The sequence below is a fragment of the Cupressus sempervirens genome, chromosome 10 (genome assembly GCF_028749045.1).
Source record: "Cupressus sempervirens isolate cs-2001-9-10 chromosome 10, ASM2874904v1, whole genome shotgun sequence".
NCBI lineage: Eukaryota > Viridiplantae > Streptophyta > Pinopsida > Cupressales > Cupressaceae > Cupressus > Cupressus sempervirens.
The window spans coordinates 643,899,586-643,915,459 of NC_143127.1; positions in this window are offsets into that span (position 1 = coordinate 643,899,586).

A 15,874-nucleotide genomic window follows, 5' to 3' on the forward strand; every position below is an offset into this window, starting at 1 on the left:
CTAGAATCAGCGTTAGTGTAACTCCTATACCACCTACATCTGGGGCAATGTACTCTAAACCTAGCCCTAATACATAAAAGTAGATCCTCTTCTCTATTGCCACTCAATCTAAATGCTCGTCTAGTGTAAATTGTCCCCACTAGATCCTGTACTCAACTCCTAGCCCCATTAGTCTTTGAATGACTACCTCTGCTATCATCTCTCTCGTTGCCATGACTGCGTCCCCCATACCAGCAATCTGAATATCTGATACACATCCTCCAGTATCACCATCATCTCCCCCATTGGCAGGTGGAACGTCACCATCTTTCACACAGCGCTGTGACCATCGCCATGTAAGTCCAAGTATGTAGAAACCTCGCCAAGTACCCTAATCTGATCACCTTAATCCTCACCCAGTATGTCGGTGTCAGCATCCCTCTCGCACACAGCACTGCCGCTCATTGCTCCCGTAATACTAAAGCATCTAGTGACCACTAAACATGACAAAACCGATCAGATATCAGTCTTTCTATATCAGCTTTTCATCCTCCATCCCTCCCTTTACCTATCCCAACCTTTTTTTTCAGCATTTTGTTTCATCGGTTGCATTCCTACGAACCCGCGATCCCGTGATGCTCACAAAATTGCATTCCCCCTGGCTTATCTTCTCGCAAGTTTGCTTCTTTACCTTTCCGCATTTTCCTATTTAATCTAGTGATCCCGTGATCATGTTCCTGCAGCAACAAAATCCAATCCCCGCTGGTTTATCTTCTCGTGATATCACAACTTTGACTCTTCTACCATCCACCTTTGAATTGCATTCTCACAAACAGTTCCCCGCCAACCTCCCATCTGGCATTTTCGTCGAAATATATTCTGACAAAAATGTGCCTTTTCCTGCCCTCGACTCTTCTCATCCCTAGCTAGCAGGAACATGTTCTCGTGCCCTGACTCGCGTTCATTTTTGCGAGAACGCGATCCAACCTATTTTCCAACGCTCTCATAGAATCTCCTACTCTAGGATTGTGATCTCGCTCAAAATGTCTGCTACCCATTTTAGTCCTATGAGGCTAAGCAACTATCACGGGATCACGATCTCGCTCGTGTTCCCACCAGACCCATGCCTGCAAGATTGCATTGTGTCTTTTGTGAGAATGTAATAAAATCTAAACAAAGCAAAAGCAAGACAAGGTTTTTGGCCCTATCGATCGATCTGGTGTCCCCTATACTCATACCCATCACACAATGTCTGGCAAGTGCTCTAGTTTCCCATGACCCGCCATCGTAATCTCTAATGCAGAGCTCCTCACAACAATATTTCCTTGTCCATCTTAGTGCAAATAAACCTTCTTGGCCCCCTTTCGGACCCTTATAGCCCCCCCTAGTGCCCTAACTACCCCTCTTAGTCCTCCCACCCTTCAAAAACATTCCCATTTCCCAAACCATGAATAAAACAAAGCTTGTCCCATTGTAACATATCTTGGTTCATTAGTTTGTACATCCCCTTTAGCCTAGTATCATTGTATATCTCTAGCCTTTGTGCCAGTTCATCCTTGCTCAACATCTTGCACACATCACACATCTTGGTTAGCTATTCCACTACATCCTTTAGCTAAATCGCACCTCTACATCTTTTGTTTGTTTCTCTCTTTTTCTTGTTGGTTACCCAGTATTGCTTCCATGCTACTTCCTCTGGGATTCATGTGCGATGCTGGGGCAATCCTTGCGTGTTTGTTTTGCATCCGTTCATCATTCCTCTAGACCATTGGTGAAAAGGCCTTGCTATTCTTGGTAACCTTGTAAATTAACCATCATTCCTATATTAAATCTAATGCTCAAGTACGTGGTGGTCCTTCTCTTTGATGTATCCCCTTGCTCAACCCACTTCAATGGATTCCCTGCATCTCTATAATCCCCTCATCCTTCTCTCTATCCTAGATTCCTTTTTATAGTGCTCCGCTCCTTCATCCTCCACCTTGCCTAAAGTCATAAGCTTGCTTCCTCTTGTGCATCTGATTCTCCTTTCTCATTCTCCCATAGTGAGAGTTTGAGCTAATTCAGCCCCTTCTCTTTGCCAATTTGTGTCTTTGCTCATCCTGAATTCTTACGCTTTTTCAAGAATTCGTTGAGCCTCGTCTTCTCTCTCCACTACCTTCTTGAGGGGGCATCTCTAAGTCTAGTCTCTCCTCTTCTTATCTAAGACTGGGGCAACCTTGTTGCTAAAACATCTTCCTCGTGTTGTCTCCATTCGAACTTCTCTGAAATAGTTTTGTCTCAACACTATGTCAAAGAGGGGAAAAATGTAGACACATAAATCTGATTATACTGCTTCGGTAATCCTATTTAGATATCTCTAAAGGAATCATTAATTAAATTCCTATTTAATTAATCCTTTGACATCTCCTAGCTAATTAATTTAATTAATCATCTATAGTCCTAATTGATAATCAAATAACCTATTATTTATCAATTAATCCTATTCTCCTATCTAATTCCAAATCTCAAATTTATTAAAATAACTTTAATAAATAAAACCCTCAAATCTAATAACCCCTAAAATATCCTAAATCCTCCATTTAATCTAATCCACCCCATCCACCCATACTAACCTAGCTTAGCCACTAACTCACCCACCCTCATGAATGCTATCCACTTGCATCCCTTTAACATCCTTAATCTAATCCTAACCCAAGCCTAATACCCCCCCTAACCTTGTCACATTCCCTAAGTGAGCTTAAGACTTTCCTAAGCCAAATCAAAGTCTCCTCCCTCAAAATATCCCAACCATAAAAATTTATCCCAACCACAAAGCCTTCAATGCTCTTACATCCTCACTCATGACTCTTGCATACCCAACCACCCTCATCAAGCCTTTGACCAACCCTTATCCTATCCTCTCACACCCATCCTCCTTGTGACAAGAGTCACTCTCTGATTGGTGCTAAACAAGCACAATCCATGTGCTCCCCTTTGAGTGCATCCTAGCCCTCCCTCACCATCTTTCCATCCTTGCATCTTAGCCCTCCATCCCTCAAGCCTCTTGCCTATAAATTGGATCCCCTCCCAAGCCATTTCATCACAAATCCTTAAGCTAAAGTTACCATGCCCTTTTGAAATCACAATCCATCAAGTAAACTCATAATGCCATTTTGAGAAGCCAAATCCATATCAAAGCCATCATCCATACCAAAAATCCCAAATCGTTGAAGCTATTTTGAAACTTGAGCATATATCCCAAATCTACAAAATAGACTCATCCCTAAATCAAGTGACCATCCTCATTGGGAGAGCCATTCCATGGCTCATATTCTCATTTGAGGGTTTCACTTTGTCTATCTCATATGTTATGATTTTTATGCTATTTAATGCTTTTTTTTAATAGATTAGTATTACTTGCTATCATATTTTATCATATACAGTATTTACTGTGATAAGCTATCCAAGGGATTATTGGATGTGAGTTTTATGATCTAGTTACAAGATTAGAAGGAGAAGAGATCTGGTTAAGAGGATAGAGGAAGGAAGTATTATTCATTTCTAATATTCTACAAGGAATAATATAGAGATCGTTTGGACACTTGGTTCATTGATCTTTCCCTTGAATTTGTTTGGGTAATTGGTCCACCTATCTTCCACAACTCGTAACAAGGTTGAAATTTCCTAACAAGAATTCAAAGTCTCCTAATAGGGATTGATATGTACTAAATATTGTTATAAAATCCTAATAGGGTCCATCCTTTAACAAGTAATATTTATATTAGTACATCATCTTGTAAGTACCATCCCCACTAGGGTTTTCCCTCTCATCAAGGGTTTCCCTAGTTAACATATCCGGTGTTATTGTGCATGACTATCTTGTTGTAGTTTCTAATTATATTTCTCATATTATTAAGGTATAATAAGGTTGATAATTATTATATTAGTTGGAAAACTAATTCATCCTCAATCTCTAAATTATATTGGTGGACACTATATTCTAACAACATTGTCTCTTCCTTCTTCCTTAACTAATCACTCTAGAAACACTATAATTACTTGATGAATACAAACTCCCTTCATTAGCCTTCTAACTTAGTTAAACTTGTTAGCCCTTATTTTTGTGTCCTATTTTTTTCAAAGTAGTTGTGCAATATATTTTAATTTTCAATGATCATATCCTTTGATATGGTGAGAAATTTGAAATAAACCCTAAGTACAAGCATGAAAAATCCCAAAAGAACTCTAGTATTACATTAAAAATATTTGGTATGGTTATTTCCTTTATTAGTTTTAAATTTTTGTAGAATAGGGTTAATCCTTCAATTAGTATCTTTTCTCAACCCATGGTTTCATCATTGTTGTCTCGTGTTCTTTATAAATGAGCTCATTTAACCCAAGTGATGAGTTAATATTGATAACAATTGATCTTCCTCATATCTATTGCTCATGCTTTCTCACAAATTAAAGACATTGTTTGTTTAACAAGTGCAAGAATGTGAGCTTGTGACCACTTTCTTGTGGTACCAAAGGAATACAATAATTAGAAATTTAAATTGCAGTCCTCATATCTTGCTAAGATCAATGCTTCTCGCTTTGTCACTAAATAAAGTTGTGTATGATTTAACAAATGCAACATAATAACATTGGTACATGTGGACTTCGTGGACTCATAGAAGTTTTTCAGAATGCTTTATCATCATGTGTCACCTCTCATCCCATGATTGGTTCTCATTTCTGACCAATTCTTTCTTTTGGTAACTGCCAGATTATTGATCAAATTTTAGTTGAATTGATATCACTATCTCTCAAAATAAAAGTGTTTGATGTTTAAGAAATATAAGAATACGATGACTCTCCATGTGTCCATGTGGGTCCCTGAAAGGATGGAGTAATATGAAATGTTTTCAACCTTTGATCAAATACAATATTAACAATCCTTTTATTGTCACTAAATCAAGGTGCAATCTATATAAAAAGTGCAAAAAATTAAGCTCTTGATGTGTGTCCTAGTGGGCCCGCACTACATTAAACAATTTGAAGAATGAGCATTTTTTTAGCTACAAATTTAGATGAAGATCTATGGTGTTTGTATTCTCACAAAATAAAAAATGAAATATTTTTAACCAAAGCAAGAATATGAGTGAGTGACACATTGAGTTGGTGGGCCCAATTTTATATTTAGTGTCTAAGAAGAAATGATGTCAACATGAAGTACCAAGTGGTATGTTTTGATTCACTCTTAATGTTATGCATAACAAAATTAAATACTTTTTCCTAGCCATGAAATCAAAGGGTGATCTATGCTTCTCACTATCTTGCAAGACAATGGTGTTTGAGCTTTAAATAAATATTTAATGCGAGGACTCTCCACGAGTCTCTATGAGCTAGCTTTTTAATACACCAACATGCAAAAATCATAACCATCTAGTATCAAAAAATCTATGGTAGTTGCATTTAAACCAAGGAAACATGCAATTTGATTAACCAAATAGAGAAAGTAATGAAGTGACACATGTTTTTGTGAGCCCATTTTCTAAAATGAATATGAAGAAAGCATGATCTTTCATTATTAGTTGATGCAAGGTTTATCGAGGGTTGTCATAATCTTGCAAAATTTTAAGTGAAAGCTTTTTAACAAAAGAGACAATACAAGAAGATGACATGTGTTACACTAAAAAAAATGTGATGCAATATCAAGTTTGAATCATACCCTTTAGATTTGACTTAGATCAACAACCAATTTTCAAATTCTTCACATTACTTGTATAATTTTACTATTAGAGAATTAATGATGTTTCAAGTAAACCTCATATGAAAGCATTTGGCATAAAGTTTGTAATTCATTCTATGATCTAGTATATCACAAAATAGAATTGAAGAAGAGTGAACAAATCCTAGATTTATAAGCCTTCATACTGTGAAACATTGTGAACAAGTTTTCTTTCTATGATTAGAGGTCTCCAAGTAGGTACCCAAATATTTGTTGTGAAAATTTTTTCTATCTCAAAATTTTCTTAATTGACAAGATGCCTCCATGAAGAGACTTTTCTAGAAAGACAAAGTATCAGCACAAGAATGTGCATGATGATTTCCTCAAAAAAATTCTCACCTCCATAAATGAAACTAAAAAGGGAAAGGAATTGGTTCTAAAGAACCCTAGACTAAGAATTGATGAGGGTTTCTATGATAAAGGAAATTGGTTGAGATATGTGGAGCATCAATGGGAATTTTGGAACTATTCAAGAAATAATTTTCACAAATAAATCATGATACACCACTGAGCAATGTTTGGAATTTTGACATGGGAAATTTGGTTGTACCATGTGTCTTCATGGATGATGATTTTTGAAAAATGTTGGGAAAGAGGTATGACCCTATGCTGCAGGTTGTGAAGAAACATGTAGGAGAGAATCTAATTAGAATAAAAAATTAGGTGGTTAGGAAATTTTTATGTGAAACCCTAACCTTTCTTTGCATGAGAAGATTGATTTTGATGATTTATAGTCTAGGTACGATGCTTACATGATATACCTTTGAGGTGGACCATTACAATAGTATTTTGTAAGAATAGGTCATTTGTCACTAGTAACACCTTCTACCCTAAAGCTATTATTAAAAAATATCCTAACCAAGCATAGGCCCTCTATATTTCCCTTTGCAATATTTTTGGCATGGATGAGAAGGATCACATCCCAAGGTCCTTAATTTTTATGATGGTTCAAATTTTATAGTATGGAATCAACTCTATTTTTTATGTTTCCTCCCATTTTCCTAAAGAAATAAATAGTGGGATAATTGACATAAACAAGGGTAAGGTTGACAAACCCTTTGGCTAGTATTCCTTTCAAATATATATGAGTTTATATAAGGGTGTCTCTTTTTTTACAAAAGACATGAAACTAGAGTGAGAAAGGGATGTGGAGAAGCTACTAGTCCAACTCTAGATTGTAAACATGAATTTGGAAGTCACACATGCTAGTTTTGTATATTTTGATAGATATTTTTCATCCAAGATGAGGACATTTTTGAATAAAGATAACTGTCAAATTCCTAGACCCTTACTAGAGCTAATTAGGCCCAAGGGTCATGCTAAAGGTCCAAAGGTGAGCCACAACTAGGGAGACATCATCCCATATTTAGTTTCTACTATTTTTTGAGTGTGTGGTTTCCAGGGGAAGCCCAATGTCCTACCCTATCAAGTTCCCATTAAGGTAGGAATTGTTGAGTTCTTATGGTAGATTGGAGGAATTGAAGAGTGGGAGTTGGTGGGAAGATCTAGGGGGACAATCTCCCCAAATTTCACAATTGTCCACAATTTTGTGTTGACCAAGGGCTTAGATGGAGACATTTGGGTGAGTTTCTTGATAGATATCAAATGTCCCAATCTCATTCTTGTTTCATAGATCCAGAGGGATTTTTTGAAAATTTTAAAGAAAGAACTAGAGCGAAATCCTATGAATATATATTGTATTCTCCTGAAGATATAGTTAGGAATTATTTCTTTGCAAGATCAAGAAGTAGAGAAAAGAGTGGGGATTTTGTAGTATGATTTTGGAGTTTGTTAATGATTTAGATAGAAATTATGACCCTTTCACTAATATCAAGTTTTGGGGTGATAAGGTAAATAAATTGATGTCACATTTTTTTGGGATGATGCAAACCTTGAATGAAAAGGAGGAATTGATAAAAGCATACCCATACTAGGACAAGGAGGTAGAAACAAGAATGGTGAATAGGATTATCATATATCTAGGGAAGTATACCCTCCATAGAAAGGCTGGATATATAGTTCCTAGGAATGTGGGGGCACATCCTATGAGAGTTTATAAAAGGAAACATTCAAAGAGGACACCCTCAAAGACAAAAACTAAAAGGAAAAAGTTGGAAAAGGGATCTTCTTCAAAGATGGAAGAGTATTCTCCGTCGCAAACCCCCATTCATCTTGATAATGAAGACTCCTTGAGGGAGAAATTGAAACAAATAGGAGGTCAAGGTGATGTTCTGATAACAACATTTGAAATATAGGAGGGAATGCTTGAAGAACCCCTAATTCCACTCTTTTCCCTCACTATTAAAGAATTTAAAAGGAAGGAGATGGTTTCTTTTGTCGAGCATGATGCTAGGAAATTTTTGATTGATAATGATTTTGTAAGGCCTAAAGAATTTGTTTTGAATAAGTAAAATAAAGTTTTAAAGGACCCAAAACCTTAAAAAAAATAGAAGTCTAAAGATAAATAGGAGATGTAAAAATCAGAGAAAAGTAGTACATGACAACATGAAATAGACCTCCAAAAAGAACAACCATGAGGTCACTCCAGACAGAGCTAGAAAAGATAGCAAAAGAATAGTCTTTAACAATAATTGACCAGCTAAGAAGTTTTTATCAGGTTAGTAGCCTGATCTACCACAATCTACATATTATTAGCACTGACCTTCACCTCATCCTTCTTATTGACATCCTCATTATTCTTAGAATGAGCACATGTACATTTTCTTGGTCCCTAAGTCTTTGCCACCAAAGGGGAGTCCTGCCCTTTGTTAATCTCATTCCTCTTCAAGAGGTTACTCACATTATCTGCCATTTGTTTGAACAATTTTTCCAAATTGCCCAGTTTAGTCTCCATTTTCAACACCTTCCCCTAAATACCACTTATGTCTTTATCCATGACCCTTTTTTTGGCCTCGATAAGTGGTATCTTATGCATGATATTTTTAACTTCTTCTACATTCCCAATAACCTCTGAAAGTCTATCTATACATTGGCCTAATGTACACTTAGCTCTAGCAATTTTTCTAACTTGCTCCATTTCCTTGCCCAATAGCTACATTTGTTGCATAATGAAGCCAATCTCCTTCAAAATTGAACCTAGGTTACCAAAAAGACCCTTGGATGACTTGAGCCCACCTTCAATATTTTTATCCAAATCTGGAATATGCCCCTGTTCTCCACAATCCTCATTATTCAAGTCCCCATTCTTCCTAGTCTATGACCTATCCTCTTGTTGCCTTAAAGATTTTCTTTTCCTTAGTAGCTAGTGAGCCAGAGGCTCATCATTAGAATGAGGAGAGACCCAATCATCTTGAAGGCACTTACTACTCTTTCCTTTACCTCCACTTTTCTTATTATAGTGGTCTCTCATTAATCCCTCCATGAAGTCACTCTCCCTGTTAGAATCACCTTCCTCAACAATATTTTTCTTCTTTTTAGAACTACCACCTGAGACCTTTTTCAAACTACCCAAGCCCCCTTCAACTTCATCTTGGGTATCAAAATCATAGCCCTTATTTGGCAGACTCCCTTCTGTATCTTGATCAGCCCATTTCAAACTACCCTTGGGTTTCACAGTCTTTTTGGACTTTAACACATTCATAATTACAACCATAAGACCCTCATGGTAGACATGCTCACCATTTAGGTCTCTGTAAATAGCCTGAGTGGAAATACTAAGAGACTATGATAAATAAAATGGGTAATTGATCTTAACATCATGCCAAAAGTGATTTTCCAACATGAAATGATAACCATACAACTTAGTGAATCTCCCATCGAAAGTTAGATATTCCATAATCACAAAAAACACAAATTTCCATGGTTGAGAAATAGAGGCCAAGTTGCAATATGAGTTACCTATTTTAGCCAAGAAATTTTTCTCCTACTTTGACTCCACAAAATCATCAATGGCCCTATCTAAGAGCTTCCTCTTCCAATAAAAATTAATCCCATCCATCCACTGGTTACCAACCATCATAGAGCCATTCTTCAAGGATTTGATAAATTGGTGCATAATAGCCATATTGTTACCTCTCAACCTTTCCATATACCCTATGAAATTGCCTTGCCTCAGAATAGACCACACCTCTGACTTTTTCCTTCACTCTGAGCAGCTAGTTGGCTCCACCTTTTTCCTTCCCCCCCCCGATATTCTTTGCTCCAAATTTTCTAGTTTTCATTCTATGAAAACCCCAAATCACTCTACAACTAAATGCCACAACACAAGAGAAAAGAGGAATGGAAAAAATGACAGAAAATTTGTGCAAAATGCTTGACTTTCTAAGAATCATAACCCACCACACTCCAAATGAGTTCACTTCATAATTAAAAATCACTGACACCATCATAAGTAAAATATTTTTTCTTAGATCTCCATTTATCATACTCGATAATTTGGCAGCCATTTAGAGGTAAGGAATCATAAAAATCCCAAATGATTTTATGATCTCTAAAACAAGCCACATTTGCAGCCCAATCAGTAGTATGATTGGCTTCTCTAAAATTATGAGTTATGATAGAAGTTTGAAAAGAATTTATAATATTAATAGCCTTGAAAATAGTACTTCTAATGGTCCATGATGGTTGAGTAATTTTATTTAAATAATTAATTATGTTGAGGGAGTCACCTTCCACCCATATGTTCCTCAAATTCATTCTTTTGGCATAGATAAGACCATGAAGAGTAGCAAAGGCTTGTACAACATGATTAGCTTGAATCCCTATTGGAATAGCCATGCAACCCAAATAGTCACCATTAGAGTTTCTAATAATAACTTTGCATCCTGCTTTGCCTAGATTCCCTTTCGAGGCCCCATCAAAGTTTATCTTAAACTAATTCACTGGAGGATAGTCCCATCTAGCATTATCTATTGCATTGAGATCCTTAATATTCATTCCAAAACTCCTTATATTCCATCTATTAAGCATCCCTTCTTCCCACTTATTACAAGGTTTTTGTCTAGAGCCAATAATTTTAATATTTTCAATCATAAGGACCTTAGTTTTATAGAACACTTGATCAAGATTGGATTCCACTCCTCTAAAGATCTTATCATTGCACTCCTTCCAAGTGCCCCAACACAAATAGGGATGAATGAGGTCCCACAATTTGACAATCAAAGAATTCTTGGAATGAGCCTTCCAACTAGAAAAGAATAGTTAGATGGTAGCATGGAAAACCCAATCGACTTTTGGTAAGCTACAAACTTTATCCCAAAGCTTCTTGAAAAAGGGACAATGCAACATAATATGATCCACTAATTCCCCATCACTCTTGCAAAGAACAAATTGATTAATAATGATGAAACCTCTCTTCTTAAGATTATCAAGAGTTAGAATTTTATTTTGCAGAAGAATCCAAAAGAAGATATTAACTTTGGGTGTCATGCCTTTCACCCGAGCCTTAGCCCAACAAGGTTCATCATGATCATCAAAAGAGTTAGCATAGGCTAAGGAAATAGAGTACATACCAGTAGGGTCATTTTTCCAAATCAAAAAATCTTCTTCATGGTTTAAAAAGAATGCATTCAAACACTTACCAAGATCAACCAAGTTTTGGTCCACACTATCAAGTTTCACCCACATATCATCCTACCAGTAATCACCCACAAAAGTAGCAAACTAATTTTTCCATTGCTCCATATACCTATTCTACCTTGGATCATCATAAAGAGGGTGGTCCAAGATCCAAATCTCTTCCCAAAAAATAATTTTCCTACCATTTTCTACCTTCCATTTAACCCCTTTCCATAGAATAGATTTGAATTTTTGAGCATTCTTCTAGATTAGAGATGCCCCTTGTTCTGCATCAGTATTAAGGAAATGACGAAAATCAAAGTGGTCCCTATTATACTTATTATCCCAAATATTCTTCGATTCCCCCTCTTCCTTATGCCATCTCCATAATAATTTAGCCAATAATAATTCATTCATTGTAGTAATCCTTCACAAGCCAAGCCCTCCCTTCCCTTGGGATATACAAACATTTTCCTAAGAAATCAAAGGGAATCTTTTCTTAGTCTTTGTTTTGGTCCACAAGAAAGTCTTCTATATTTTCTCAATAGTAAGAGAAAACTTTCTCGAAATTTTGAAAACACTCAAAGAATAAAGTGGAACACTTTGTAGAATATACTTCAAAACAATAACCTTACCAACTTGACTAAGGAGAGAGCCTTTCCAACCAGAAAGTTTCAAGTGGATTTTATCAATCAATGAGCTTCAAAAGTTTTCAGGAGGGGATAAACCCAAAGGTAAACACAAATAAGTTCCAAGTAGAGAACCACTATCACAGCCAATAATCTTTTTGATCTTATTCTATCTTGCCTCACTAACATTAATAAAGTAGATCACACTTTTGCTCTAGTTAATTATTTGACTAGTGGCCATCCCATAGTCACCCAAAGCCTTCTTAATGTTACTAGCATTTCTCACTAAAGACTCCCCCATAAGAATAGGATCATCTAAAAATTGTTGATGAGAGCACACTAAATCAAAAGATGAGGGGTTAAGGCCCACAAAGTCCCCTTTCACCACCATATTATTCACAAATCCCCAAGCATTCAGCGAGAATAACAAAAAGAATAGGAGAGATTGGGTCCACTTGTCTAAGACCCCTAGAAGCCTTAAAGAAAGAGGTAGGGGAACCATTAACAAGCACTAAGAAGGAAGCTAATGAAACTAACATGTAGATAAGGTTCTGAAATCTCTTATTAAAGCCAAACACTTCCAAACCATAAAGGAGGAAATTCTAATCCACTTTTTCATAACCTTTTGAGAGATCAAACTTAAGAATAAACCCATCCTTCTTTGACACTACAAGAGAATGGATATTTTCATGAACTAAAATAATGCAATCCAAGATCTGTCTTCCATGAACAAACCCATTTTGTTTCCTTGAGATGATAGCCAGAAGAAGGGATAAAATTTTGAGTAAGAACTTTAGAAATAATCTTATAAAAAGAATTACACAAGCTAATAGGCCCAAACTGATATGATCTATCAGCACTCAACTTCTTTAGAATAAGGGCAATAAAGGTACCATTTAACTCCCTAAGGATGTTTCTAGTACCAAAAAGTTCCTTCTCACCATTACAAATATTAGTAGCAATGATATTCCAATATTTATGAAAGAACAAAAGAGGAAACCCATCAGGACCAAGGGCTTTGTCACCCTGGAAAGAGAAAAAAGCCTTAGAAATCTCATCCAAAGAAGGAATGGAAGTGAGGGATAGATTTTGGGCCTCAAAAATACAAGTTGGAATGCACTCCAGAAACATATTATGCTTTTCAAAATTCAAAGTAACCTTGAAGAAATCTACTAAGGAACTCGACAGCCTCCCTTTTAATAATCTCTTCATTATAAGTCAAACCTTCATCCATATTAAGTCTAGAAATTTTATTAGCCATCCTATGCTTTAAAGTAGTCAAATGAGAGAACATAGTATTTTGGTCCCCTTCCTTCATAAAGACCTTTCTAGAATGTTGTCTCCAAAACATCTCCTCTTTAGTAATAAGGTCATGAAGTTCAAAAAGTTTGTTGCTTTCCTCCTCCCTTGAGACTACTTCATAACCATCAATCTAAATCCTATCTTAAATATATTTAAGTTCCTCCAAAATATTTTTTTTGTTCTCAAAAATATTGTCAAAGGTATGTTTATTCCATTTCTTAATATTCTTCTTTACATGTTTCAATTTGGTTGCCACTCTAAACATTGTTGTACCTTCCACTTTGATACCCCATCACTCCTTAATGAGGTTCTCCAATTCTGGATGAAGAGTCCAAATTTTCTCAAATCTAAAGGGGAAATTCTTATGAAAGTTCAGCTTATCAGCAACTAGGAAAATAGGGTAATGATCTGATCCCACATGAACTTGAGCATTAAGTGCACTTTTATAATTTAGGAACCAATCATTACTAGTAAGAGCACAATCCAACCTGACCTAAATAAGATCCTTTCCAACTCTTTTATTAGTCCAAGTATACTAAATCCCATGTAAGTCAAGATCATGGAGAAGATGAAGACCAATCAAGTTTATTAAATCTAATCTATTATCCAGATTGGTCGGACTGCCTCCCCATTTTCTCTTTTAAAGGGGTATTGAAGTCCCCCATCACCAACCAATTCTCCTCAGCAAAAAGCTTGCTTTGATTTGAAATTTCTTCCCACAAGGCCTTCCTACCCCATTTGGAGTTGGAGGCATAAACATTAGTAAGGACCCAACTAAAATCATCTTTTGAATTAAAGAATCTAACATTCATTATATTTCTATTTTGAGAGATGAGCTCCCCTTGAATCCATCTATTAATCCAAAAAACCACCATCGCACCTGACACTCCTTTACAATAATTACCACTAATCCTTCCCCCATGGAAAATAGGAAGGCATTCCACCTTATCCTTCATCATTTTGGTTTCTTGAATAACAAAAATATCCAGCCTATTATCCCTAATCATATTTTTTAGAATGTCATATTTATGAGGGTTATTTAACCCTCAGATATTCTAGGAGATAATCTTCATAATTTACAAAAAAAATTTGAATCAAGGATGGTTCTTTGGCTACCTTTAGAAATGCCTCTATTTTCCTCAGTTGTCCTTTTCTAAAAATTGGTTGGTCTTCCAACTAATGACAGAGAAGACCCAACATCACCATTCTTGAGGGTTGAACCAACATTCTTAGAAGAAGAACTTCCATGTCTACCGTTTAAAGTTTTAGACTCCCTATTTTTAGAATCTTCTTTGGGACCTTTCTTATTATTTTTCAATGGAGTAGTCTCCTCATCTTTTTTCCCACCTTTATTCCTACCTTTAGACTATTTACCAACTAAAATCCAATTGGCATTAGAACTGTCCTCTTCCCACATTGCTTCCTCATCATGAGAGATAGTAAGATGGTCCTCAACTTCACCTCTAACAAAGTTGCCAACCTTCATAGGCTCCTAGACCCTATGTATTGTAAGCACACATGTATCCTTATGGCTCCCTTCTTTGACAAAATCCCTCCTCTCCTTGGTCATTATTGGTGTAAATAAGTATTTACTTATTACACTTACTTAAGTTTACTTAGGTTAATGCATTATTTAATTATTTTTATTTGTGAGACACTTAGGATTTTATGCACCTTTTTGAGTTGTCATGTTGAAAACACATGAGTACATAACTCTATTTAAGCACATGGTGTCTACAAAACTTATTTGCGTGCCACACCCTTGTAGGCTTATCCTCTCATCACTGCACTTACTTCCGTGCTTAATGGAGGATAACCCATATCTGGTAGACATGTGCTTGGTTCTATGACACATCATGGTGTTGATTATGAGGCATTCTAGATGTATCTTAGAGGCCTTTATATATAGGCACTTCTAGTGTACTTTTACATTGCATTAATAATGGCATATTGAATACATTGTCATTCTGATCATAATTTCTCTCTCTCTTTGGTCTATTGTGTGCTTGTGTTTGAGTTCTTAGTTCTTGGGAGAATTTTTCCCTTAGGAAAATTCTTACAATCATGATCACCTTATCTTCTTGGTTCCTCTTCAAGCTGTCACTATTATCTAAAAGGACCTAGGTAGAGGCATTCAAACCACTCTCCCTCTGCAAAGGTGAACCCAAGCTAGGATGGGGAGCACCCACATCATAGTGTGAGAAATCTAACTAATCTTGAGGAGGAGCACCATTTTCACAAGGTTTTGTGGGAACCTCCATACCACTAGTCACACTACCCACCACACCACCATTTGAACACTTAGACTGCTCATTTGGGGAGATAGACTCATCTAAATTTTCCCCCGCACTCTTAGAGAGATCTTTTCTCACCCAAAATTTCTTGAATTTCTTAGCCCAATGACCAACTTTCTTGTAATGAAAGCAGGCAAAAAGAATAGACTCAAACTCAATTTGTTGATCCAAAATGCTAAGTTTAGATTTTAAAGAGATAGATTCAAGAAAATCCACACCTCTTGAAACACTGACACAAAATCTAGCAAAGTTCAGTCTCCTCCTAGAAATAATCATAGGATCTAAAGAAAGGAGCTCCCCAAAAGTATTAGCAATGCCCTTGAACACATCTTCTACATAGAACTCAAGAGGGAGACCAGGTAGTCCAACCCAAATAAGGGCTTGAATAGCAGAATCATCCA